This window comes from Sander vitreus, chromosome 20 (genome assembly GCF_031162955.1).
Source record: "Sander vitreus isolate 19-12246 chromosome 20, sanVit1, whole genome shotgun sequence".
Lineage (NCBI taxonomy): Eukaryota > Metazoa > Chordata > Actinopteri > Perciformes > Percidae > Sander > Sander vitreus.
In genome coordinates, this window is record NC_135874.1 from 26,640,402 (window position 1) to 26,667,430 (window position 27,029).

Sequence of the window (27,029 nt, forward strand, 5' to 3'; positions counted from 1 at the left end):
TATTGACCAAATACTTATTTTCCACCATAATTTGCAAATAAATTCATTAAAAATCCTACAATGTGATTTTCTGGATTTTTTTTTTTTTCTCATTTTGTCTCTCATAGTTGAAGTGTACCTATGATGAAAATTACAGGCCTCTCTCATCTTTTTAAGTGGGAGAACTTGCACAATTGGTGGCTGACTAAATACTTTTTTACCTGTTTTCCAATAAGTTAATTATTTTGATATGAATATCAACATATAATTCTGTAAGAAAGCTTTTAATAAATATTTTTAAATTGCGTGAATAAATCCAACCACCCCATGACAGATTTAAAGTTTACTAAAATCTAAAGTGTTTATTTCTAAACATAACTAAGTATATTTTGTGCCTAAACATATAGCCAAAATGCGACCATGGGCAGTTTTTTTTTTTTTTTTTTTTACTTTACGTGCATCGTGTTTGAAATGTACTTGCGTTGATCCAGACTATATTGAAAGGGATTGTAAAGGTAATGTCAAAATGTTTAAAAAAAACACAAATTCCCACTATGAATTCTTGGGAACATAATCTGTAAATAGTAAAGCTGTGAAAATCCATGTGCCTGTTGTAAAACTTCTAGCTGCACACCACCGTACAGATCCAATCAGAGCCTCTCACACCGCCCACCAGGAGTCAGAACGGAGCAATCCATCAGCCGCTCTGCTCGCACTGTGAACACATCCAGGGACCAATGCAACCGCAGCATTCTCGGATTTAGCGTAAAGTTTGAAAACTTAATTGTAAATGGGTCTTAAATCTAATTGTGGGATTGACTTCTTCTGTCTGTGCGAGAGCCCCACACATCCCGATTGAATGTGTTACCCCTGCAGGGCTGTATCTGCCTGACCCCTGGGCTCTGTGATCGGTGTGATTGCTAATCAGAAGTGGCAGCCTGATTACACGAGTGTTCTGGGGAATAAAAAGCCACACGGAAACCTTGGAGTCACCTTACACAATATGGAAAACAAAAAATAGCTAGGTGTCAAGTTGGATGTATCCATGCCACTTTCCACCCACCTGAGATAATCACTGCAGGTCTTGGAGGGCGGATGGTACAAGGGAATCATGGCGCGGCCTATGTTTCATTAGGAGATGGAGTTTGTGAATCAACAAGCTATTTCTAGCTGGAGGAGCATTTAATGAGTTTGGGATCTCATCGCAAAGTGATGTGAATGTAATTGCAACTGACATTTTTCTTCATGTGTAAATTAGATTTGCTCCCAGTGATGCAATGCCTGGCAAGAGTTTTCATGGCAGCTAGGATGAGTGGAGAAGTGAATTTATGAACAATGAGTTCCTGTAACTGTAAATCAATTATTCTACAATGTCAAAGCTGCATTCACACTCGCAGATACCACAGGAATGGAGTGACAGCAGGGGAGCAAAACACAGCCAGAGATGACTGACGACGACAATATTAGCACAGTCAAAGTTAAAGAGTAAACTTATGAAGTAGTTGTTTCTTTTCTTACAGTCACTGCACACAGCAACTTTAACAAATCCTGTTCTTATAGTGAAACTGCCAGGTTTAAAGGAATATTCCAACATTTTGGGAAACAAAATAATCGCTTATTTTTGAGAGTGAAAGATTGGTGTCAGTTGTCATGTATGTGCCAGATACCAGGGGCAAGGCTAGGAGGGGAAGGGAGGGGGTGGCCACACCCCCCCTGAAATATGATTGGCCCCCACCTGGTGCCCCCCAAGCCATTGGCCTAGAGTGCTGTCAATCTGACAATTGTGATTTCCATTGGGTCAGACTACTGTCACTTGGCTGCCTGTTCTGCATACTTTTACCGGCCCTTGTCCTATGACCAATTGATGTTTTCATGACGACTATACAAAATTCTGATACCATGAAACCAGCACTGGAATTGTTGTTATTTTTTTAAGTGGCAGACTGAGTGAAATTAATAATAAATGTGATGTTTAATGTGATTGTTTTATTTTGCAGAATTGCATTGTGTTCTATCCTATCCACACAGATTTTTTATTCTGTAGTCTGGTAAAAGGTCCTCCGGTGTACATGAATGTAAAGTAACCATCCACTCACAATAGTGTAATCTACAGAAAGAGTGCTTTCAAGGGATCACAGAACCGTTAACATTTTATTTCCAGACCTTCGAGACCACAATGATGAAGCCCGTTTCATCAGCTCGTGCTTTAACACTTTGGCTCCCCGATGTCTTTTTAAAAGGCACTGCTCAATAGAGACTATATGAGGTGCGTCCGCATATAAAATGTCACTATTAAAAATGCCCATAAAAAGTCTGCATGGTCCCTTGCAGCTGACATATCTTGCTCTTCATCTCCTCCTCTCTGTAGCTGCCGGCAGACCTTTTATACTTTTCCCACCCCCATCATGCCTGAGTGAGGTGAAAAATGAAGGGCAATAGTATCTTGCTCCCAGAATGGGAGAGAGGGAAGTGGAGCAGAGCCGCAGAGCTCCCTGCGAGGCCAGTTGATTGGCTGATGAGGCTATATGAAGGCTCCTGGGAAGAGATGGGGAGAGTTAAAGGTAAGCCTGCGCTGCAAGCCATTGGCTAAGGAGACATGATGTTTGGACAAGCGTGATTGCAGCCATTTAAATTCCTCCAGAGGTGAGGAGGGATAGGAGGCTCAGTAGGTTTCTATCATCTACTGTATGTACTTCATATATCCACGTCATAAACTCTATCCTATGTTTCTTGGTATGCCTTGCCCACACTAAAAGATCAAACAGATGTTGAAAATGGGAGAAACCCCACACATAATGTCATGAAATGATCTTTGTCCTGCGCTAGTCTATATCCACGACGATCCACTTCCACTTCCGGGATTGCATCCGCCGGATGTCACTCTTTTCGGCCGGATGTCGGTTACTTTCCGCTACTTACTGTTGGAATTTTGATTGTGATTGGTTTAAAGAAAAGCCTATAAACCAGAGCACGTTTTTTTCCCATCCCGGAATGTTGTATGGACTAGCCAGACCCTCCTTTGCAGCACTGTGGAGGAAGGTCTGTCAATGCGAGACTAGTGTATTATGAAACAGAATCCTGCTGGCGCCACTGATCATGTGGAGGTTACCTGCTGATAACGCAGCCGTTCCGGGCAGGACGGTTAATGACGAGCATGTTCCTAAGCTCTGTCATAAGTCTAGTTATTGTTTGCTTCGTTGCTTATCATTTCTCTGCTCTGCTGCTCAGGCCCTGTTCCCCTGCTGCAATACAGCACTCCGCGTCTCTAGACACGTGGCTTCTATGAGGGCGCCAGCTCAGCTGTCAGCCAGACCACACTTCACCCCGTTTAACCCCCTTTCAGACCAGGAAGATACCCAGCCTCGGTTTGGATCACCTCAGCCTGTTTCTGGACTAATCAACTCCTGCCTGGGAGATACCCAGTCCTGGTTTGACCAACCTAACCTCCCTGGCTTTCTTGCCTTGAGTTTAAACTTTATATTAAACGTCTTTAACTGCTCTCTGAGTCTCGTGTTTTGTCTCTGCCTTCTGGGCCATCAAAAGGTCTTTACACACCGGGGACGGTCTTTTTCATGCTATTAATTGGCATGTCAATATATTTTTTCGAACCATTACTTTTGTCATGGGTACTTTCACACAGATTATGCAGGCAATAAAGCAATGTCATTTTTTCCCGAAACAAGGTTGATTTCTCTGAGCTCTCGCACCGCGAATAAAGACATCAACCAATCACATTGTGTTCTAAACCTATGGGGATCATACAGTCCAGTCTCAGAGACTGGGTTGGATCATAATACACGCAGCATTTATTTTTGCTTAAACTGCAGACTCTATCTACTGTACATTCACTTCATATCTTAACCGTTAAACTTTAACACTAAACCTCTCTAAAATAGCTGTGAAACAGATTAAATCCTAATAAATAAAAAACACAGGGTTTTCCTTGAATAGAGGAACCCCCCCACCCCAAGGAAGTATTAGATAGCACCAAAGACAAATCACCAGCACCAACATGATGAGAATTGAGAATGAAAAATGGCAATTCAAATCCTCTCTAAATGTGTTTAAGAGCAATTGTTGAACAAGCAGAACATGAACTTGAATAGACTGTACCGGACTCTCCCGGTGATTTATTTAAATATTAATATTATTACTTTGAACCAGTTTTGTGAATTTGGGTTTAATTTACCAAGGCATGAACTCAAGCTTAATATACATTTTGTTTATCAAATTGTCAGAAATCAAAGGTAAATTCATAGATTTCTGTCAAATATGGTAACACAGTGTAGTCACCCCCCAAAGGACCATTCGGAGTCAGGAAAAAACCCTGTTTCCTTAATATTTCATTGTTAGTTGTTGATGTTAAGACAAAGCCTCCTTATACCTCTTGAGTTTGTACGGCGAGTCCAGAATAACAGAGAAACTTAGCTCATCAGTCACCACATTGTCGTCCCATGTTCAATCAATGCCAGCTGTCCCCTCGGCAAGGTGAGAACATTGGACACCCTGGACTAGAACTGATGATCAGACAGAAGTGAGCCACCTTGCGAGCTCCTAGAGTCGTCTAAGGATTTCAGCTTCCATTTGCCAGAGTGTCCCTCGGCTCAGCAAAGCATCTGTCTCAATCAATGAGGCCAATAACCACAGGCTCCAGACAGCTTGTCTGTCTGCCACTGTGTTGTCTCTGACATTCACTCTGCCTCGACGTCTGAAGTTACCAGCTGCTGAAAGCTCCCACTATGCAGCGGGGGTCGGTCAGCAGAAATCATTATTGAAGGCTGCAGGCCGATAAGCATCCCCACACAACGCAACTATGTGTAGCAAACACATACTCGTGTCTCATGGGAGTAGAAGATTAAAAACAAGCGTGTGTGTGTATGTGTGTGTCTGTGTGTGTGTGTATGGGCATTAGGTGTATCTCCCTTGAAGTAGATTGATGACTTGACACTGTTTTGTGTACAGTTACAAGACTGTTAATGAAAATTGCTTCAGTAGGACATCATGTGTCCAATCGAGACGGTCCTTCCCCCGAAAAATGCTCCCAGGCGCTGTTTGTTGACACAGCAATTATGACCTATATTTACGTTTCAGGTGGCAGCGCCCTCTAGTGTCCGTAGTAGTTATGACAGGAGCAAAGCAGTAAGGTGACGAAATCTAACTGCGCCAAATGTCCGCATAAGGAGGCGGGTTGGGGTGGTTAATGGGTCAAACAAACACCGTACTTTCACCAGGGAGAGTGGGGTTTGAGTCCAGCTTGAAAATAAAAGTAACGTTATGTTCAGCGTCCAAAAAGCAAGTAAGTGCATCAATTCGGGAAGTGAAATAATGATTTCAACCCAAGACGCCATCTTTTTCTAAACTTATCTAAGTAAACATATAACCAAACTGCGGCCGTTTCACAACGTTAAAGACGTGTTCAAAACCAAACCGCGACCGACATTCTCTGGTCTAAATAAGAGGTTGTATTTCCGCCAACGCTAGGGGCGCTGTTTTATCAAACGCTCCTGTGGGTCGAATTAGAGGGTAGGAACAAACGACCCATATTTTCGTATGGTTTGGAGGACTTGTTGATCCAATCCAGTGAATAAAAACAAAAAGGCAGAAATGTAATGTTACCATTCCTAAACATCCAAAAAGCAAGTAAGTAATTCATTCTTTTATAGTGAATAAAGAAAGGCAGGACTGATGGGAATGGCGACGTAACAACTGAAAAAGTCAGTCCTACAGCGATTTGTGATTAAACAAGACCCAGAGCAAGAGAGGTTGTCAGCTCGCAGGGCAGCCATGGAACTGATTCAGCTTTTGAAGCAGATGCCAGCTTTTTCAGCTTGTGAGATCCATCAGGCAGACAGGATGGAAGACGGCGAAGTGCTGAGAGGAAGTGAGCACAGCAAAGATAAATGCCTCCATGCTGGCTTTGGGCTCACTGAGGCCCTGGCATTGCTTCTGCGGGAGGAGCGGGACGCAGGTGTGGAGCAGTCGATGTGAGGTGAAGTAAATGATTTTCAGGTAATCTCTGGAAAAGCCTTGACCACTGGAAAAAGTTGAGGGGTATAGTAAGGTGTTTCAGTCCATACAGTCCATGTATATGAACAACCCAATATTAAGTCAGTTCTTGAAATATTCATGAAATTCTATATTGATTTGTGTACATAAACACAAATTTCCTGATTTTTTTTTTTCTTTTCGTGACGCTCTGCACCTGGTTCTGCAGTTGGTTCTTAAAAGGTAATTGTAGCACAGCACAGAGATACACTGTTAAGCACAAATGACTTTTAACCATGTATCCAGCTAATTTAAATAGCTTGCGTTACTATATCGTGTTCACAGTTGATTTAATTTAATATTGTATGTGGCGTTTATTTGCGGGGTGCAAATGTTCTACCAAAAAAAGTTCCTTCCCGAGACTATTTAGCAGAACCACTGTTGCCTCATCTGGAGCTTAGCGCTGCCCAAGACGACTGTGATTGGTTTAAAGAAATGCAAACAACCCAGAGCGTTTTTTTCCTCCTATCCCAGAATGCATCTGTGGTGTAGGCAGACAACGCTGTGGAGATAGAGCCGGCAATGAGCGACTACACACACACACACACACACACACACACACACACACCTAACTACATTTAAAGAGCAACTTTTACATTGAACATTACCTAAACAGTACACTACAGTGTTTATGTCCAACTCAAACACACTCTACTTTTCCTGTAACATTATTCTTCGATGAATAATATCACATAATGTTCATTTATTAGTACAAGTTTTTAAAAGAAAACTATGTCTACTCCTCTATCCAAACACGCTGAACAAAAATCAATGAAGGGTAGACAGTAGTAAAGCTGATGAGAGCTTGGCTTCTCACTCAGGCAATTAGCTAAGTGCAAAACAAGGCCGCCCGGCACTCTGAGCTGTTGGCCACTGGATGAAAGGAAACACTCTCACCTAGCATCCTGATCAATATGCGTGTTCTCTGGTTGGCCGTGTCCCACAGCAATTAACACACACACACACACACACACACACACACGGCGACATCACCGTTCGGGTCGAAATACATTTGACCCACACTTCTGCAAAGTCAAATAAAAGATCCATTCCAGCCTAATCTGCTATCACCGCGGACACACACACACACACACACACACACACACACACACACACACACTCGCACAGAAAAAAACGAGGTGATAATATATATTGACATTGCTACAAAAGATTCAACAGAGAAGTAAACAAAAGATTTCAATACCTCTCGCAAATAGACACCAGTATTTTTCCATATACACACCATGGCACTAAACTTAATTGCCGTCGCCGCTGATGCTCACTTTTTTTCAACTAAACTGAACTGTAGTGTTCTCCGAAATGACCGTCATCTGGCGGTGCCCTGTACCCGGCTCAAAGTAACCTGTTGTCAGCTAAACTCAACTGCCACGGCCGCTAATACAACCAACATCTCGCGGAGCTGTGTAGCCAGCATCGCGTGACTGGTCGGCAGTCGCCTAATTTCGTAGGATATCATTCAAACTGGTGTGCTTACATTTTTTTACAATATCGTACAAACCCGTTCATGAGAATGAGTTGAACTGTAGTAGCCCATCGGCTCTTTGGCAAAGGTAAACCATTTGAGCACTATTTAAAGAGGAGTCAATGAAGAATCTGCTGGGTTACTTCAATTTGCTTTGGCAAATGCAAATCATTTCACGCTGAGTTACTGCTACTATGATAATTGGTATGAACCTCCATTTAACAATCTCATTTAAAATGAGGGCGCCTAGAGTGTGTGTGTGTGTGTGTGTGGGGGGGGGGGGGGGGGGGGAGCCATGTCTGTTTCCAAGGTGAGGACACAGTGTGCTGTGTTCATCAATCATGCTTTTAGAAACCATTACTGTCTGTCTCTGTAACCTCGTGGGAACATGTAGGATGGAAGAGTCAGACACTTGAGGCTGAGCATCCAACTTTACCACACTGTTGTGTGTGTGTGTTTTTTTTTTTTAGCAGTGTTTAGTATCTATAAAGGAATGTTTCCTGGGTGACAGGCGCATGCATCGGTTGGCTGCAACGCCAATATTCATGTTTGACTAAATCAACAAAGGAAGATGTCAAGGATTATGGGTTTCAAAGCAAAACATATATTTTATGCACCTACTTCAGAATTCAGTACATGCAATGCTTTGACTCTTCCTGGATTTGTGGTGAAATCAAGGCTGGCTTTTTTTTTTGTCGTCTCTGAAAACCACATTACAACAAAGTTTAGGATAAACATGAAAAAGTATCCAGTCAAATCTCAGTTTAAAACATTGTGTGTGTTCCCCCTGCATTTGCTTAATGTCAGACATGAATACAGGGAGTAGAGGTGCTGAGGGTGCCTCTACAATCAGGCATTATAAAAGTCATCAGTTTGACGTTTTTGTGGGCGGGGGCTAAACTGGTGGCAGAAAAGTAACAGTTGTGGTGGGATCTATCGATTTCCCAAACCACTTTAGATGAAAACACTGCCACTTAAAGTAGCCATATATATTTTGAGGTTGTACCAGGACAGGTTTACATGGTTTAATTTTCAGAAAACACCATATTTTTGTTGTACTGCACACTGCTGCAGCTCCTCTTTTCACCCTGTGTTCAGGTCTCTGTTTTAGCTACAGAGTGAGACCTCTCACTGCTGTAACATCTTTGTTGGCAGTCGCACATGCTCAGTAGCTAGGTAAGGACTACATGCTCAGTAGCTAGGTAAGGACTACATGCTCAGTAGCTAGGTAAGATCACATCATCCAGCTAGCTGTTTCTCCAACTTCAGTAGTACAAGGCAGGATTAGCCGGGAGACTTCTTCTAAACGAGGGCGCACTTCCAACTTTGCGTGGAATACCTGCAGAACAGGGACATGGAAGTAGTTCTTTTGTAGATTATGGTGAACTAGTGTGTGTTGTAGCAGTGTTTTGCCATTTAGAATGAGCTAGCATGCTAGCGCTAGCATGCTACGGTTAGCCACTTCGTTTCGGCTAGTGATGTAAAAAGCCCTGCCGATTTTGACCAGCTCACCTGGAGACTGAAGGCAGGACACATTCAGAAACCGTATCTCACTCTAAACAGCATGGATGTTTTTTTTTTTCAAGTTTGTATGCGTGTGGAAGCACCAGAGACACAAAATAACACCCCAAATCCCAGAAAAAGTGATTTTTTTCATAATATGGGCACTTTAAGCCTGGACAGCTAGCTACGTTTGTTCAAAGAATTGACAGTTTATCAGACTAACTAACTACTAACTACTAGAATTTAGATTAAAGTAGTAGGGCTGAGAGATTTGTTTGTTGATTTTTATTTAGCTCATTTAATGGTCTGCTTCGGAAGAATGAGCTGCTGTGAGACTGACTCACAGCGGGGAAACAGCTGTGGACTCACAAACCAATGTGTGACGTCACAGATGCTCCATTCCTAGGACTATTTGGTTGTAAAGAGCCAAAATCGTATAACTTTTGTCAACTTCAGCCCCGTGTTTCAGACCAGCATCTCTGACTTCCCATCAAACCGTTGCCGGACCTGCGTCGAAAGACTGATCATTTCACACAGTTAATTGAGCCAATCTCTGAACAATTTTATTATATTATATAAATCTATTTTTATTAGAACACTGGGTTTAACCTAATGTGTGTGCTTGGATAAAACTCAGTCATTTATTCAGGAGAGGGGTTGTTAATTGAGACGCAGAAACGGCTCCTCAGGCCGCTTTCTGCAATTTTCTTAAGAATGGAGGCTTTTTATTTGTCGTCTCGTGTGTAACAGCAACCATATGGTGCTGTGAATGCTTATATTCAGTGACAGCAACAAGAGAAGAGAGCTCCAATATGTGAGTATAAGTGGCATTGTTGAAATAATCAATATCATAATCTGACTAACATCTGTCACATTAGGCAAATCCCTTAAACACGTCAGTAAATACACACATAATGGATTATTTCATTATAGCAATGTATCAAATGACAATGTGGAAACAAGGACTACAGTACATTTACATGCACATAATATTCCGTTTTTGCCCTTATTCTGAAAAAGACGATATTCCGACTAAGTTGTTTACATGGCTAATGAAAGTGAAAATTCCACTAATATTCCTGTTGACATGCAGCCTAGAAAAAAAATAGGATTTTTTTTCCTAGTTTTCCACCGGTGGTGGACCTCCTTTGTTCCTTTAACCACCTTCTTGAAAAGGTTGACGTTTCGATGCAAAAACCTGTTGATTGAGTCAAGTCTTTAACAAAAAAGTTTAAAAGTAGCTGTGTTTCTCCTTTTCTTTTCACCATGCATCTCTACCGCAGCCCTGCAAACGGTTGGCTGGTTGGTTTGTGTACCTCAACCATAGCAACGCACAGAGCTGACCGTAAGCTGTAAACAGGCAAGAGGCCGTAAACTGTCACAAACTGCAGTAAAAACCCAGATTAAGACGCATATTCCGAACGCGCTGTACACATGTCCAAATAATGCCTAAAAAAACGGAATACCGGCGTATCCCAAATGTTTTAATCAGAAAATGCTAAATTAAGAAAAAGGTCTCATTTGGAATATTCAAACGAAATATGCTGTTGACATGACCTGTATCAAATTCGGAATAATAGGGGACTATTGGTGTGCATGTAAACGTACTCAATGTGACAATGGGAGAGGCGTCACTCGTAGTGACCGACACAGAAGGATCAGCTAAATCTTTGTGGAAGATTATAACAAGGTATTTTAAAACACCCCTAAATTCAAAGTAAGTACAAATCAAGCTTGACTTCGTTCCCGACGCTATTTTGCAGCGGCACCGTGGCTCCGTCCGGCGCTGAGTGCCACCCAAGACGATTGTGATTGGTTTGAAGAAATGGCAATAAAGCAGAACATGCTGTGGCAAAGCGAGCCTATTGACCGTCCAACTGAGGAAGCATGGGAGAGACTCAATCCTCGGGGCAGGAATAAGAGCTTTGACACGGCCTTCACGATACCAAACATCACATTCATTATTATTCATTAGTGCAGGATGTTCCATGTGACACACACTTTTTTTCAGTTTGGACATTTGGTTCATACATTCTACAGCAACAAGAGCCAGTTATGTTCATATCATTACACTCGCTGCATATGCCATTCACATCTGTGCAGTTGATACGTGATCATGTGGATGTTGTTTGGAATATCACACAGTTGTCACCCTCTGTTGACTTTATTCATTATATGGATGCATGTTTATTTAATGGGTTAGGGCCACATGTAAAAAAAAAAAAAAAAAAGTCAGAATTCTGAGAAAAAAGTCAGAATTCATACTTCAATACTTTGTTTTTTAACTTGTAAATTGTACATATGTATTATAAAGTTTGAATTCTAACAATAAAGTCAGAATTCTGACTTTAAACTCAGAACTCAGATAATAAAATGTTTACATGTGGCCCTAATCCTCTTCCGTAAACTTTCTACATAATGTAATAATGACTTTATTAGTCGTCACATATCTCACATATCTCCCTAATAGTCTTTACACTATATATGCTTTGTGTATATTATAAAGTTTAGTGAAATGTTTTACACTTTTATATTCATTACTTTTCTTTTTTTCGCCCATTTCTTTTTGGTTAATTCATATTATGTGATAACACATTTCAGTTACACTTTACTTGAAGGTATCTACATAAGAGTGACATGACACTGTCATGAACATGTCATACACATTATAAGCAAGTCAGAAACGGTTATGACAACGCTTCTGTCAGTAAGTGTCATTTGGTTTTTGTCATGACAAGTTATGGTTAGGGTAAGAGTTCGGGTTATGTGTAGAGTTAGGGTTATGTTATGGTTATGGTTAGGGTTCATGTGTCAGGACAGTGTCATGTCACTCTAGATACCTTCAAGTAAAGTGTTACCCATATTTCTTTATCTTGGATGTACAGTATGTCATATGTTTTCCTCCACAGGATTCATTGAAGTTCCAACTCATCTTAACTTATTTTATGAAGATTGCAGGGGGGTTTGCATGTAGGTTACTAATCCATAATGTTTGGCCATGAATCTGTAAACTGTGGTATAGAACAATTGTTGCTTCTTGCCTCAGGGGTCACTCCCACACTCGCCCCTGTGCTTTTTTATATCCCAGCCAGCATTATCTTTGTTGTCAGACCGTAGAAGCCATATTTATGTAAAGCCCACTTGGTTGAGACTTCCAATGCGCACAAAGAACAAAGAAACTATATTGATTGTTACAGATGGCCTTGTTTTAAATTCCAGGTCACAGCCCACAGCCTTCCTCTCAGCCGCTTGTTCTCTGGAGTTGCGGGGATGTGATGAATAGTTGACATGAGGGTTAGGTTTGGAAAATAAATCTATAAAGAAAACATTTTGCATTCCTAAATGATAACTAAGATCCAAACACTGCTGTCACACAAAACGCCGCTGGCTTTAAGTATTTTCCTCTTAGATTTCTTAGTGTGACCCTATTTTTTTTAGTTTCAAGAAAGAAAACTAACAATAGTACAGCATGTTCCTACCGCTTCGAAAGCAGAGGTATAAAACTCTAAGATTATCATTTCACAGTGAAACCATTACATAAAGTAGTAGCATCAGACAACAGGTGAAAGGATGTTTTCATAATCCACCTCATATCATATACAACCAGATACTGCCGAGAGCTAAATTGGCTATAAAAACAGCAGTTGAGAAAACCTCCATGCATCCTCCACGTATAACTCGTTTATTAAGAGAAACGTTAAAATGACTAGCGAATAAAATAGTTCCAGCACATAACTCCCTCTAAAACCACATATTTTTGGTTTTTACATCCCCGTACCTGTACAGATTAAACAAACAAGACATAACATGTATTCGGTGTCGTTACTGGAAGTATATTTTTGAACTTTTTTTGAACGTGCCCCTGCTTCCACTTCTTAAACTAAGCTAAGCTAAGCTAACCCAGTCCTGACGCCAACTAATCAAACTAATCAATGCATACGAGCAGGGGCAGGGCTAGAAGGAGGGCACGGGGGTGGCACCTATGTGTCTGTGTCAAACAGGCAGATTAATCCAACGTTGCACACTTTGACTTCCGCGCTGTGCTGTAAATCTGGCTCACCCTGTGGACTTAAAGAAAGCTATTCAGAGTGGGAGGATGAGATAAGGCAGGAGGAGGGGGGTTGGGGGAGGGGGGGGGGGGCGCTGAGCTGGAGGGTTTTAGCTCGAGGATCAGATTCAGAGCTCTGTGGAGGCACTCCAAGCTGCAGGTGTCTTCGGCACAGACCGTGATAAAATGCTCTCCTGTTTTTATTTCATTTCATCTTACATATTTCTCTGACAGGAAGGGGGGTGAAACACTGCCTGATTGAATATGAATTTTACATGATGCTTCGAAATACATTTCCTCTTCTACTGACACTCGAGCTGCTCTATAACGTCATATGAATGCTAGAATGAATTAAGACATTTGAAATTATTTTTTTTCTGGACTGCTGAGCATGCAGGCCAAGAGGAAACAGGACAAGGGGTGGGGGTGGGGGGGATTCCAACTGCGATTCTTCCTTTTGATTCCGGTTCTTATCGATTCTGATTCTTTGAGGGGTGGAGTTGAAACGGGTCACATGCCTATTTTCACAAACAAGTGGAAAGATGTATTTTGATTCAATGGTGGTTTGCAGATTTACAGGTTGTTTTTTTTTCTTATTTAAAGTTAAGCCACACTAGAGCGCTGCTTACTGAGCTCCAAGGCTGCAACACAACAAGCTCCTGGCCGCTTCGGAAACCAAAACGTGGGCATGTTGAATTGGGAAGCGATGATCGGATTTGAAACCAACTCCTCCAAACGATTCCAATAAAGAAACGATTCTACTGGAATTGTCCAAGTAGGAATCGGTTCTCGATGCCCAATCCGAGCGACTGTATGGCGACCGACAGACTGAGTAACCCTGCAGTTGCTCAAACGTGCATGCATGACATAAGGTCGGCAACACAGTCAGAGTTAGGACACTGTTTTTAAATTCAAATGTAGTGTAGTGAGGGGTTTTCTTCAGCTTTAAGTGTGACATGGATTCACATTCATCTCAAACTTGTGGGGAGACGTAATTACAAAAAAGATGCTTAAAAAGTCAGTAACTTATTCGACATAGTGCACTTAAGGAAAGTTGAACAGGTATGTGAGGAGTCTTTTGTGCTCAGAGGCCCTTTAGCCAGCGTGTTTCGGGGTAGATCCAGGCTGGTCTTTATGCTTACCGTAGCCACCCAGGGGGGCAGAAACACCCACCATACTTCGCCCTGCCTGGCAATCCTGTACTTTACCTGTTTCCACCTCTCAAGTCTTAGACGAGGGGTTGTTTTCAAATTAGCCTTTTTTTATTTCCTGAAAAGCACATTTTTGGCCCGACAGCGATGATATTCACTGTTCATCTCTGCCTATTCAGGAATCCAGTACACTACAGTATAACTTGACTGTATTTCTCTTTCTGGGAAGCAATTCAGACTTGTAATCTGTGAGCATCAACACCTTGAGCCATAAACAGAAGCACACAGGCAGCCACTGTGTGAGCATTGACTATCTTTCCTGTGTCCTCAAAATCCTCTGATCCTGTGAGGCTCTGCTCTGTCTACATCTTATATCTACAATCGGGAGTGCAGCGGAAAAAGGTCAGTGCCGCCTCGCTAACAGCCGGCTATAGCTAAGGATAGATTCTCTCCAGAGGCCTTTGTGCCTGTTTGCGTGTCACCGCTCTCTGCTTTGTTCTGGGCCTACCTGGGGGAAGGGCTTCCTCTCAGGTTAATTGCACAGAGGAAAAGTATTTTGCTGCAAAAATGTCTGGGCTTTAGTAATCATCACTTATTACTAACACACCAGTTTCATTATACACTGAGTCCTTGCCAAGATTAGCTTTGCCTGCTGGAACAAAAATGGGAAATTAGCTCATATGCCGTGTGATATCAGTGTTTTGAGGAAACTATCACTTTGTTTCCCTTCTGCGTCTCAAATTGATTGAATACTGGAATAAAAGCTAACGCAACTGATAAATTGTATCAGACAGTCAGCAAACATTGCCTAGAAGACACTTTCCTCACTCCACGTTCCTATGTTCAAATCAGACATAATCAATAATGGTGCCTTAGCCAATCTCGGAGTTAATGTTGATCCTGGGGAGGAGGAGGAGGAAACATTAGCTCCTCAATGAGCGCATTAAAAGCACCTCGGTCAGATTTATGAGTGTAATTTACTGCGGGCATGTCTGCGCTATCAATTTAAAAGACGATGTACAGAACCAACAGGCATTTGCATAATGTAGGCACACAGCGTTGTGCTGACCGTGGCGATGTGAGGGGGAAAGGAGCCGCAGGTCCACACGCATCAGCGCTGATGTACCGACGCAGCAAGACTGTGGTAAGATTTCGGGATCAGTACTGATCACCGATCGGACTGAACAAAATAAAAAGTTTGGATTTCCAGTCATTCATATCACTCTGTATTAAAGAGTCAGTTCAATCTCCCACCATGATAATTCAAAGGCTGTTTGTTCTTCTTTTTTTATTTATTTATGCTTTAATATACTCTATATAGTACATATTTAAATCCTGCAAAAATCACTTACAAAATTCCATATTCCGTTTTTATTGCATGTAAGCAAATATCAGAGACATATAGGCTACCTCAAAACCTGGACACAAAAAAAAAAAAAAAGGGCATTTTGACCTTTATTGATGGGATAGGCAAGACATGGAAGGGGAGATGATGCAGCAATGGGTCGCAGGTCAACACAGTCTCACTCCCTACTCGTCAAATGTATGACGCATGGTCAAGTAACCCTGGCGTTAATCTTCAACGTTAATCTTCTGACATGCTCTACGATGTGTTCCTTGACATTGACCAATAGGAAGAGAAAGCACTCTCTGGCGCACATATGTTAACATGACGAAAAAGGAGAGACGCTACTGCTGCTGTCTGGTGGAGGAAACCCAGTGCCCATATAGGCTTTTTTCACGGCAGGGATCGCCCCGCTTCCCAACACTGTACGCCAGTGGGCTAGCCACTAGTAGTTATCTGTTTCTCTTCACTTTGACCACTGACAAGCAAAGAAAACAGGCTACACCCTCCTACAACCGCAATGGCTGCACCAAATTGGACAAACGCTACACGTGGGGCTCCCGGATTTCAAAACAGACCATAATAACGGCTTGTTTGGAATATGATCTCTTATTATATGAAAATAGTTCACCGAAACGTGAAAACATTTTAAGAGAGAAATAGGCCATGCAGTTGCTGAGTCTGTATTTATTTCAGATGAGTTTGAGTTTTGATGAGCTGAGTTGCGTTTTGATGAGTTTTTGAGAGGCTGCTGCTCCACCAAAGCACGCGATAATCGGTCTGGGGGGCTGGTCGGTGTCATACTTGTAGCGTTGCCACTCTTCTGTCCAAGACACAGCAATAATTTCTAAAAAAATAACAAAGTCTGTCTAGTCTGACATAGTGACTGTCGTGAAAGACACATGGGCATTTTGACCTTTATTGATGGGATAGGCAAGACATGGAAGGGAGATGACATGCAGCAATGGGTCGTAGGTCAACACAGTCTCACTCCCTACTCGTCAAATGTATGACGCATGGTCAAGTAACCCTGGCGTTAATCTTCAACATTAATCTTCTGACATGCTCTACGATGTGTTCCTTGACATTGACCAATAGGAAGAGAAAGCACTCTCAGGCGCACATATGTTAACGTGACGAAAAAGGAGAGACGCTACTGCTGCTGTCTGGTGGAGGAAACCCAGTGCCCATATAGGCTTTTTTTCACGGCAGGGATCGCCCCGCTTCCCATCACTGTACGCCAGTGGGCTAGCCACTAGTAGTTATCTGTTTCTCTTCACTTTGACCACTGACAAGCAAAGAAAACAGGCTACACCCTCCTACAACCGCAATGGCTGCACCAAATTGGACAAACGCTACACGTGGGGCTCCCGGATTTCAAAACAGACCATAATAACGGCTTGTTTGGAATATGATCTCTTATTATATGAAAATAGTTCACCGAAACGTGAAAACATTTTAAGAGAGAAATAGGCCATGCAGTTGCTGAGTCTGTATTTATTTCAGATGAGTTTGAGTTTTGATGAGCTGAGTTGCGTTTTGATGAGTTTTTGAGAGGCTGCTGCTCCACCAAAGCACGCGATAATCGGTCTGGGGGCTGGTCGGTGTCATACTTGTAGCGTTGCCACTCTTCTGTCCAAGACACAGCAATAATTTCTAAAAAAATAACAAAGTCTGTCTAGTCTGACATAGTGACTGTCGTGAAAGACAAAAAAAAAACAAAAAAAAAACGTGGATCCTGGCATTAGTCTAACTTAATCAATGTAACATGATTTAAGCACAAAACACAGTTGTGGGATATATGCTGTTGCCCTGAGCAGTGCAGCTATGTATCTCTCCTCCTATCTGAAGTAATCAAAATACCAAACAGGGGCAGGTGCAGGGGGGGAAAAAAAGCCCAAAAGCATGAACTCTGCACAGTCACTAAGTCATAAAGACTGAAAGGCAGAACACTAATCACACTGGAACCTAAATGGCTGACAACAGCAGCTGCTCTGTTTCTAATGAGTCATGCCTGCACTGGCCTGATTGGAGAGTTCAAGAGTTTCAGGACTGTACAGAGGGCAGCACATTAGGAACAGGTCCAGTTGGAATGCATCTACTGGAAGTAATGTAAAACTAGCCATATAAAAGGATGAATGTTTGAAATCATTTATTTCCTATGGCAGAGATCTTCAACAGATCATTTTTATTGATGATAGGCTCACTGGCCTAAAGATAAGTCACTACGGTAGCCAATCACAGATACATTTGATCCTGAGGATTCACTGTGCCACATGTATGTTTAACAGTAAAACATGTTATGAAATCATGCCAACAATTATTATTTTAATAGCTTTGAATTTGATGCAAAAAATGTATAAAGGCTTTAGGCCGCCTTACACGTTAATGTAGGCCCAGTCTAATATGCAACTTAATTTTATACAATTATGTAGTAGGGGGTCCCTGCTCCATCTCTCTTTAAGTTAAGGGGTCATTTTTTGAGAGGTGCACGTCAGGCTCTGGCGTAGGGTCCTTGTCTCCACGTACCTACGTGCTTAGCCACGGCGTAGATTTAACACAGAAGCATAAATCACGCTTTAGACGCGTCATCCACTCCAGCTCTGCCCTTTTATCCAAATATGGTCACTTCTGGCTCCAAAATACCAAGATGCAAACTCAGGGCTTCAAAACAGCAGTCCGCAAACTAATAAAATAAATGTTTACATACTATGGCTTACACGTTGTCCGATGACCTGCAGAACGCTGGCATTTTTCTCAGCTCTGTTTGGCAGGCTGCCTCAGTGAAGGAGGTCAGTGGTAACACACGCAGAGCTGGCATGGGGAGGCTGCTCCTTTATCATGAAGCGGCCACAAGCTGTCATCGCTGATAAAGTGGGAAGAAGCTGCTGATGCTCATTCAATAAAAAAACTACTTTTCCTGCTTAAATAAATAGGGTCGACTGCCACTGCCTTGCTGTGTGCTCCAAAATATCACACCACTGAGATGGGCTACATCTGTTACACATAATAGCTTCTTTATGGAAACTGTGTTCAGAGGAGCATTTAGAATATCCTTCCTGAAAGCAAAAACACCCATTCTTCAAAGACCAATCTGTTTCTGTGATTTGATGGAACTCGCTGCTCTAATTGCATCTTCTGTCAGAGATGTGGCCAGAAAATCCATATTGATGAACGTGTTGACTGTTGTCATTAATGTTAACAGGCCTGAGGTCAATACTACAGTCAGGATAGATCAAACCAGGCACGGTGTGCATATCCAAACAGGAGTGTTATTTTAACACTCTATCTCCAATAAAAAAAAAGTTATGGATCACATATTAAATTCAATTGATTTAGTTGTTATCTGACAATTACACATCTCTATCATGACATGTTATTGTACTGATAGTGGTGGTCAGAGGGTTTAACGTTGGTTGAATGTTTGGTCATTCGGTCAGTGTTTTTCCAGATTCCCATTAAATATGTGGATATATTTGGGACTGTCCTCCACCCTAACCATAACTATTTTGTTAACGATTGCTTCTTCACCTTCGAACTTAGAGTAAGCTCCGTTTCTCACCAGCACAATGTTTATCTTGTTGGAATGAATAAAATATCAACTTTCTTGAAGTTGACTGGCGCTTTTTAGACGCAGTCCTTTGACACAGCAGAATGTTTGCGGATTTCCTACACTTTGAACACTTTTGTCTTGTTTTATAGTTTAAGGAAGCAAGGGGTGGTCCAAAGGGACTGCTTTGCCTCAGGATTCTTTTAATTACACCCAGATCTGGGTAATTAGTCTCACTGATTTCCTCTCGTACAGAGATCAAGAGTTTCTTTAAGTCCTTTTCTATGTTTGATGGAAACATATTTCCCCCATCTATTTTATTAATTTAAAGCAAATGAATCATCTAAGGGTTGTCAGAAGCTAAGTATGAGGCCCCTCTGACTTGTATGCTCTTTGACTTATCAAACTAAGAGCTGTGTCCTGTCAACCCGTTCTCACTCCTAACTCGTAAAATACGGACGCTCCGGGCAGAGAAGCAGCTCCGCGGCGCATGATGACGACGTAGTATTAAGCGCGACAATGGTAGCGAATAGTATTAAAGCCCGAAATTCTGTGTAGGTAGGTTGTGGATGGGTCAAACACAGGACTTGTTTGTCTCCCGCGTGTCACAGAAACATTCATTTTATAACCCCATCCACGATCTTTTCCTAAACCCAACACTCGCGTTCTTTGTTTCCTAAACCCAACTGTCCCATTCTTGTCCCGCGTGTCACGTAAACGCACCTTTTATAAGCCCAACCACGATCGTTCCCTAAGCCTAACTCAAAAAGAAACGACAATAGTCCCGACCAAGCTATAAAAACTTTTTTTTTTGGCCATAATATTGATGGACAGGGACTTTCTGCGAGGCTAAAAAGCTACAACGAGCACAAAAACTTTAAAGACAAATACATATCTTTCTGCCTCTGTCTATTTGATTTGGAGCTGTTTGCTACCAAGTCAACTTATTTTTGTCTCATTCTTCTGAATAATTATGACAATGTCCATGGAGAAAACCAAGGGAAAACTGAGGAGGCTGAAAAACACCCTCTTAAAAATGATTTCTTTCTTCATATCATACACTGCATAACAGTGGGCGGCCTCACACCACCCCTTCCGACCCCCGCTCAGTTTAAAAGCTCTCATCATACGTAATTATGAAGGCATGAAATCCAAACTAAAGGGAAATGTCCCATGGGAGAGGGCACAGCTCGGTTAATAGGATTCTCTCTCCAACAAGATTAGAGTTATCAATTTGCCCAGTGTCACATTAATGAATCCTCACCAGCCCGACCCCTGATAAACCAGAGCGGGGTTCGCTGCCTGCCTGAGATAATCAGAGTGCGGATCATAACGGTCTACAGTATCAGACTCACTGCATTGTACCGATAGGGACACATTTATTGAGACCGTCCATTAAAACCCTGGTAGGACCTCACCACTGAATAAATTTAACGAGATACGATTGTAACAGGTAGATATCGGGATTTCGAAATCAAAAGCACGATCAGCGATTCCCCCAGTATTCATTTCTCACTTCAAAAAACTGACAATGTAGCTTACCAGCTGGTATGTAGCTAAAGACACAGGGTAACATTAGCTTATAACGGAGAAACAACTGAATTGGAAAATCTTTCTGCTTCCCTGAAGTCACTGGTGTGGCAACATTTTGCCTTCCCCGTGAGTGAGTTTTGGGGTCTTATTTGATATCTCCTCGCTTGAAAGCCGTCTAAGGACGTCTCAAAGCTCTTATTGCTGCCCCGAGGATGGAGGAGGGATCTCTGGGGAGCTATGAGCGAGGAAACATGAGAGCAGCCTTCCTTAAGGCACGAGGAAGGAAAGCAAGTGATGGAAACGTGGATACAATTTAAGGACCTGGGACCAATGGAAACTAACAAGGAAGGTAAAGCATGTGGGTCCGACAGGACTCCATGGTGCGTTCATTTGCATCTTGGTAAACTAATGGTGCATTCAATTTCATAAACTCAAACTGCTGTTGTAAAGTACCCTTCTGCCATGTAGTGGCTGTTATTGTGGCATTGCCGTCACTGCTGCAAAGAAAATGTTTAAAATCGAAAAGGTTATCAAATTGTGACCTTAAAATCGAAAGCCAAATTAAATCGTGGATTTGGAGAATCGTGACGCCCCTTTAACCTACTGCAATTGCTCATACCTGTGCACATTTGACTACAAAGGAAACAATTAAATGCTTGAGTCACAAGGGACAAAAGATAAAAGCATATCAAATGGATACAAAGTGTGATGAGCTGAAATTAGGTCTCATTTTGAGTCACTGCACTGTCACTTTTCTGAGGTTATTGCTGCTCTTTGAGTCTTGTTGAGTCACATATAATAAAAAAGGTTCAGATTTCCTAACCCTAATTTTTGACGCTGCATAGAGGTTTAGATCAGAACCAATTGGAAAGTGATGTTATAGTCAACATTTCTTGAAATGTAAAAAAATAGATGGATAGGGAAAGTGTTTCAGGGGCAGAAGGTGGAAGCCATAAAGATGCCCCCTTTGTCTATAGTAAACCTCTTTGTGTTGTTCCCATTCACATAATGCATTTCAACCCAGCTTGAAATGTAAGTCCTGACTTCAGCCAAGAACAATACCCTGACAGCATCCATTATTTTCGTCACAAATACTCATGTTTTATGGAATACATTTTACATTTTCTTTTGAATTCAAAGCTGTCAGCCTGTTTGATGTGCGAACAAATGGATGTTTTGTGGGCTTTGATCCTGCTTGTGATAATACTGCTTTTAACCTTGATCAATTGTATACAAGTCTTTTCAATTTGCATTTTCAAATGATTTATAAGTGCACACTTTTGTCTGCAAAGGGCACCCAGGGTTCATAATGTAGACGCATAGAAATTACACTGCTGCCCACGACATGTTTGATTAAAGCAAAGATGGAATTGGAAGGGATATGTGTGATCAGAGAAGCAGCTTTAAATTGACATCTGATAGCAGAACTGATATAACCTCACAATTATGACTGTGTAACACCCTCAGGAAAGTATAGCTTTTTATTATCACAGCTATAATGAAGATGGTGTCACTCTTACCTCTATTATCATCATCATCTTTCTTTGGCAATAGATCAGAACAGAAAAAGCAGCCTGGTGACAGGTTTACTCAGATGATGGGTGTCTTTTCACAAACAAGTCAGTTTTCACTCTCCTCCTTTCCTTAATGTATTGCTCCCTCTAAGCCGCACTACTTGGCTCCTTTTTAGTATATTTCCATGCTTCCATAGCGGCTTTGCATTTAGCAAATCATGGAAAGAGGAGAGGAAATGTGGGTTGTAAAATGCATAACTCAATCAGTCTCCTGTCATAAAAACAAGGCTGTTGATATGTCTATCTTTGTACTATATGCGTAATTCTTGCCTAACTAAGTGTGTATTTTTCGTTTTTCCTTCTTTTTAAGCAGAGATGCTTGGAAACGCAAAATGAATTTCAGTGTTAACTGTTGTCCTGTTGACTTGACGATACTGCATTTAAGAAAAGCTTTTTCTCCACGTGTTACACAAAGTAAAGAATCTGATTCATCACACCGCCAACTCTGTAATGTTGAACCTCTATGTGCAGGATGACATACAAAAAGATCCACACAGTATGACCTTTTCCTGATCTACCCACTATACCACTATGCTTTGGAAATCACTTATTTCTAGTTATTTGCTATTTGTTATGAAAAAGGAAAATGGACCTCGTTTCCCTTAACGGTCATTAAATTGCATCCATGTTTCCTTCACTTGCTTCCCTTCCTCGCGTCTTAGTCCGGGAAATCATGCAAGGGATGTGACGTCCTTTCCTCTGAAGAATCACGTGAATTCGTCGGCAGTATGGCCGGAGTTAGCAATGGCTTCAGCTGCACGGCTTCCAGGATGCTACTCATGTGTATCCTCCCTCGTAGCTCCTGGGAGATTCCTCCTCCCTCCTCGCTCTTAGCTCCTAGCTCCTCAGAGATCCCTCCTCCATCGTCGCTCCTCGGGGCAGGAATAAGAGCTTTGAGACGGCCTTTAAAAGGCAGACCAGAACGACTTCCGGTTCAAACGAGGAGCTGTCAAATAAGACTTGGGATCCACCCAATGGCACACTCTTGGTCAAGTCATCCTTCCGCCCACCCAAGCTTCCTTTCTACAAGGTTCTGTGGCTTCATCCAAAAGTCACAGTATTTGTGACTTTGCTCCCGACAGACAAAAGTCAAAATTCCTAATTCATGTACACAGACATAAACACAAGTCATTAGGCCTTTGAACAAACAACTGATGCACATCTGGCAATGCTATGTTTTAGTAATGAAATGTATCTACATATAAAATCTTGAGCTCATATTTGACTTTTGACCTCTATTTTGAAGTTACTGGACTCTTTTGTATTGTTTGTAAAAAGTGAGTCATGCCAAGGCAAAAGGCAGTAACTTCCACATTATCAATATTTGGTTGCTGATCACCATTTACAAAATCCTTATAGTAACACCTGTATAAAATGTAGTGATCATGGCATATATTGTTGATGATTTACAATTACTTATAGTCATCAACTTATTGCTTGTCATGGTTTGTCAGGAATGGCTTGGACCCAAATGCAGTTTAGATGATTTAATAAACAAAAATGAAGTATATACCAAAAGTGTCCAGAAAGCAACAGGCAAAAACTAATTCCAGAACAAACAGGAACAGGATCTCAAAAACTGGAACTCAGAGATGAAAGGTAGACTAGAACACACTCACACAACACAACACAACACAACACAACACAACACAACACACAGCAACCACAATGACCAGCAACAGAAACATAATGCTCCCACACAAGACAAAGACCACACAGAGACTAAATACACAGGTTAAAAAGGACTAACAAGAAACAGGTGACACAACAGGTGAAACAAATCAGGGCAGAACAATCAAACAGGCGGGAAAACAAAAGACAGGAAGTAATCTAGATAGGACAAGGGAGACAAGACAGACTTCAAAATAAAACAGGAAACAGAACATCACAATCATGACATTGATATCCTGTACCATAACTCCAAACAAAGAGCGGTAATTGGTGTTACGGTGTTCTGCCTTGGTTTCTCATGGGCTTTTAAAAGTTACTGTTAAGATAGTCTCGCTTTGCCATCCAGACCATCCACACGCTGCAGAGCGGAGGAGGGTCTGGCTACTCCACACAGCATTCGGGGATGGGAGAAAATTCATGGGTGGTGCTAAGCTCCGCACGGAGCCGCTGTAAAATAGTTGTGCAAAAGAAAACTCAGATTGGACAGATAGTCTAGCTAGCTGTCTGGATTTACCCTGCAGAGATCTGAGGAGCAGTTAACCATAGTCCTCAGAAAACCACCGGAGTTTAAAATTACAACACAAAGAAAGCGGAAGGAAACGGACATCAGCGAAAAAGACATGCATCCGACGGAATTTCCTGCGGCACCGGAGCAATCCTGGATGTGGAACGTCAAGGATATAGACTACTGTTAAGACAACCCTTTATGTTTTCGGAAAAAGCAACTAAATTGACTCAAGATACTTATCCACATGATAAAGGATGTCTTGAATGTCCAGACTAATAAAAACAAAGTTACTGCCTTTTGCCTCTGCAGACCAGTATGCTTAATTTCTAGCAGAGATCGTCTTTCTCCTGTCTTTGTTAGTGACGTTTATGTTCTTCTTACACATCACATTGGAAGTGTTGAGCTAGAAATAGACCAGGCTATTTCCACTGGTTAGTGTCAGTGTTAGGTCTGTACAGACATAATGGTCCCCACATTTAGCTGCAACCCACACTCACTGCAGTGGACTCTGAGTAGCAGTCACCGAAGATAACCTCCTGACTTAGCAGCAGGAGTGGGCTTGGAACAAAGATCATATCTTTTAATTAAACTTTCACTTAGTCGAGAGAGAGAGAGAGAGAGAGAGAGAGAGAGAGAGAGAGAGAGAGAGAGAGAGAGAGAAAGAAAACACCTACAGTAAGGTCTTCATTCTGCACCCGTCCTTGGTATTTTATATCTTGAGGAATTTTATGGTTGGCCAAACCTGTAGAATTTACATTGTGTTGGCAGATTTAGAGCTGCTGGAGTGTTTCACAGTGTCTCATAACCAAGCATTTGCTGTGAAGCTCTCGAGCAAATGAAAGTACTTTTACAAGACAGTGCGCCCTTGTTTCTTTTCTAAAAAAAAAAGTCAAAATCCAGCTATAAGTTTTCTGAAATGCCATTTACATTTTGTCTGATATGTGGTGGGTTGCTTTTGTCAAAGTGGTTCCTGTTTGCAACATACTGGAGTCCTTACTCTTTGGAGTTGTACTACCTGTGTTCCTGCTATTTGTTCAGGGTTTGTTTTGATGTTTCACAACTTAATACCCACAGTGTGCATGATGTTCAAACTTTAAAGTGCTGTTAGTCCCTGCAATCCCTCTTTCGTCATTTGAAGCTCTTCAATATAATTCTGTACAACAGCCAAGAAGTCACGCTTTGACAATAATGAAGTGTAAGTACAGCAGAGTGTTTCCTCTGGACTGCTCTGCTCCTCATTCTCCACTTCCAGCAACTCCATTAATCATAGGTAATTAGACAAGGACTTTCTTGCCTTTCTTATTTATTTCTTCATAGTGAACCTTCACAAAATAGGACTGGCTAAATGTAATACATGTATTTCTAGTAAACAACCTTAAACAGGAGAGCATGTATGTTGTATTACATGGGATAACATGCCAACAATGCTGATGTCAGTCTGTCATTTGTCTCTTTGGGCCAGAGCAACATCACCTACACACCACATATTCATGGCCTTCCGAGGATTCCTGATCATATTGATCATTTTTCTTTCCTTTTTCCTTCACAGAAGGAGTTCAGTCTGGCTAAACAACAGATGCATTCTGGGATAGGAGGAAAAAAACGCTCTGGGTTGTTTGCATTCCTTTAAACCAATCACAGTCGTCTTGGGCGGCGCTAAGCTCCGGACACAGCGACGGTGCCTCTGCAAAACAGTCTCTGGAAGGAACTTGTTTTGGTGTAACATTTGCACCCCACAAAAGAAAACGCCTCATACAATATTAAATGAAGTTTACTGTTCACACAATACAGTAACTTGAGCTACTTACTGCTGGATACATGGTTAAACCTTATGTGCTCTCATGTATCGCAGCAAACCCCCCAATCGGTCCCAAAAGCATCCCAGTTAGGTAGTAAATGCCATAAACGTATTCTTTGTAAATCTTTACAACAATCCCTAAAAGAACCAAGCAGGCCTGCCTTGTTGCACGATCCAAATTTTCTTCAAAACTTGTCATTTTCAGCATGTCAAAATCAAAATGGAATTTTATAAATAACTTTAAGCTCTCCAATTGTACCAATGTCTGTACCAAACTTCATTGCAATTTATTCCATAGTTTCCAAGACATTTTGTACTGGACCAAAGTTGTGCACCAACTGACTGCCTGACAGTGAATACACGCTGGACGCGGAAGCGCCACGAAGCGCCGTAGAGCGCCCATGTCATCCAGTCTGTCTGTTCATACCGGCTGTTCGTTTCAGCGTCTCCTCTATTTCCAAGGGGGTAAGCCTCTCTTCACAACCCATAGATCCTATGGCGCCATTTTGATACCAAGCACTCACTCCCCGTTAGCATTCCATTGACTCCCATTCATTTTGACGTCACTTTGACAGCGAATAACTTTACATCTGAAGCGTTTAAAGACTCTATTTGTCCATTGTTTATTTCTAAAGAAACACGACAATGTATAAAAGGCTCCATTACCTTGTATCTCACGTTATGGCTCTGTAGGAGACGTTTTTGTAAAAATAGGCTAATGATTGTGTCATAACCATCGGGACTTACTGTCGCATAGTAGAGGAATTACCGTATAGTACAGGAGAAGCTCACAGGCAGTTTGGACTTACATTAGCTGTTTAAGTTGAATTACTAATGTTAA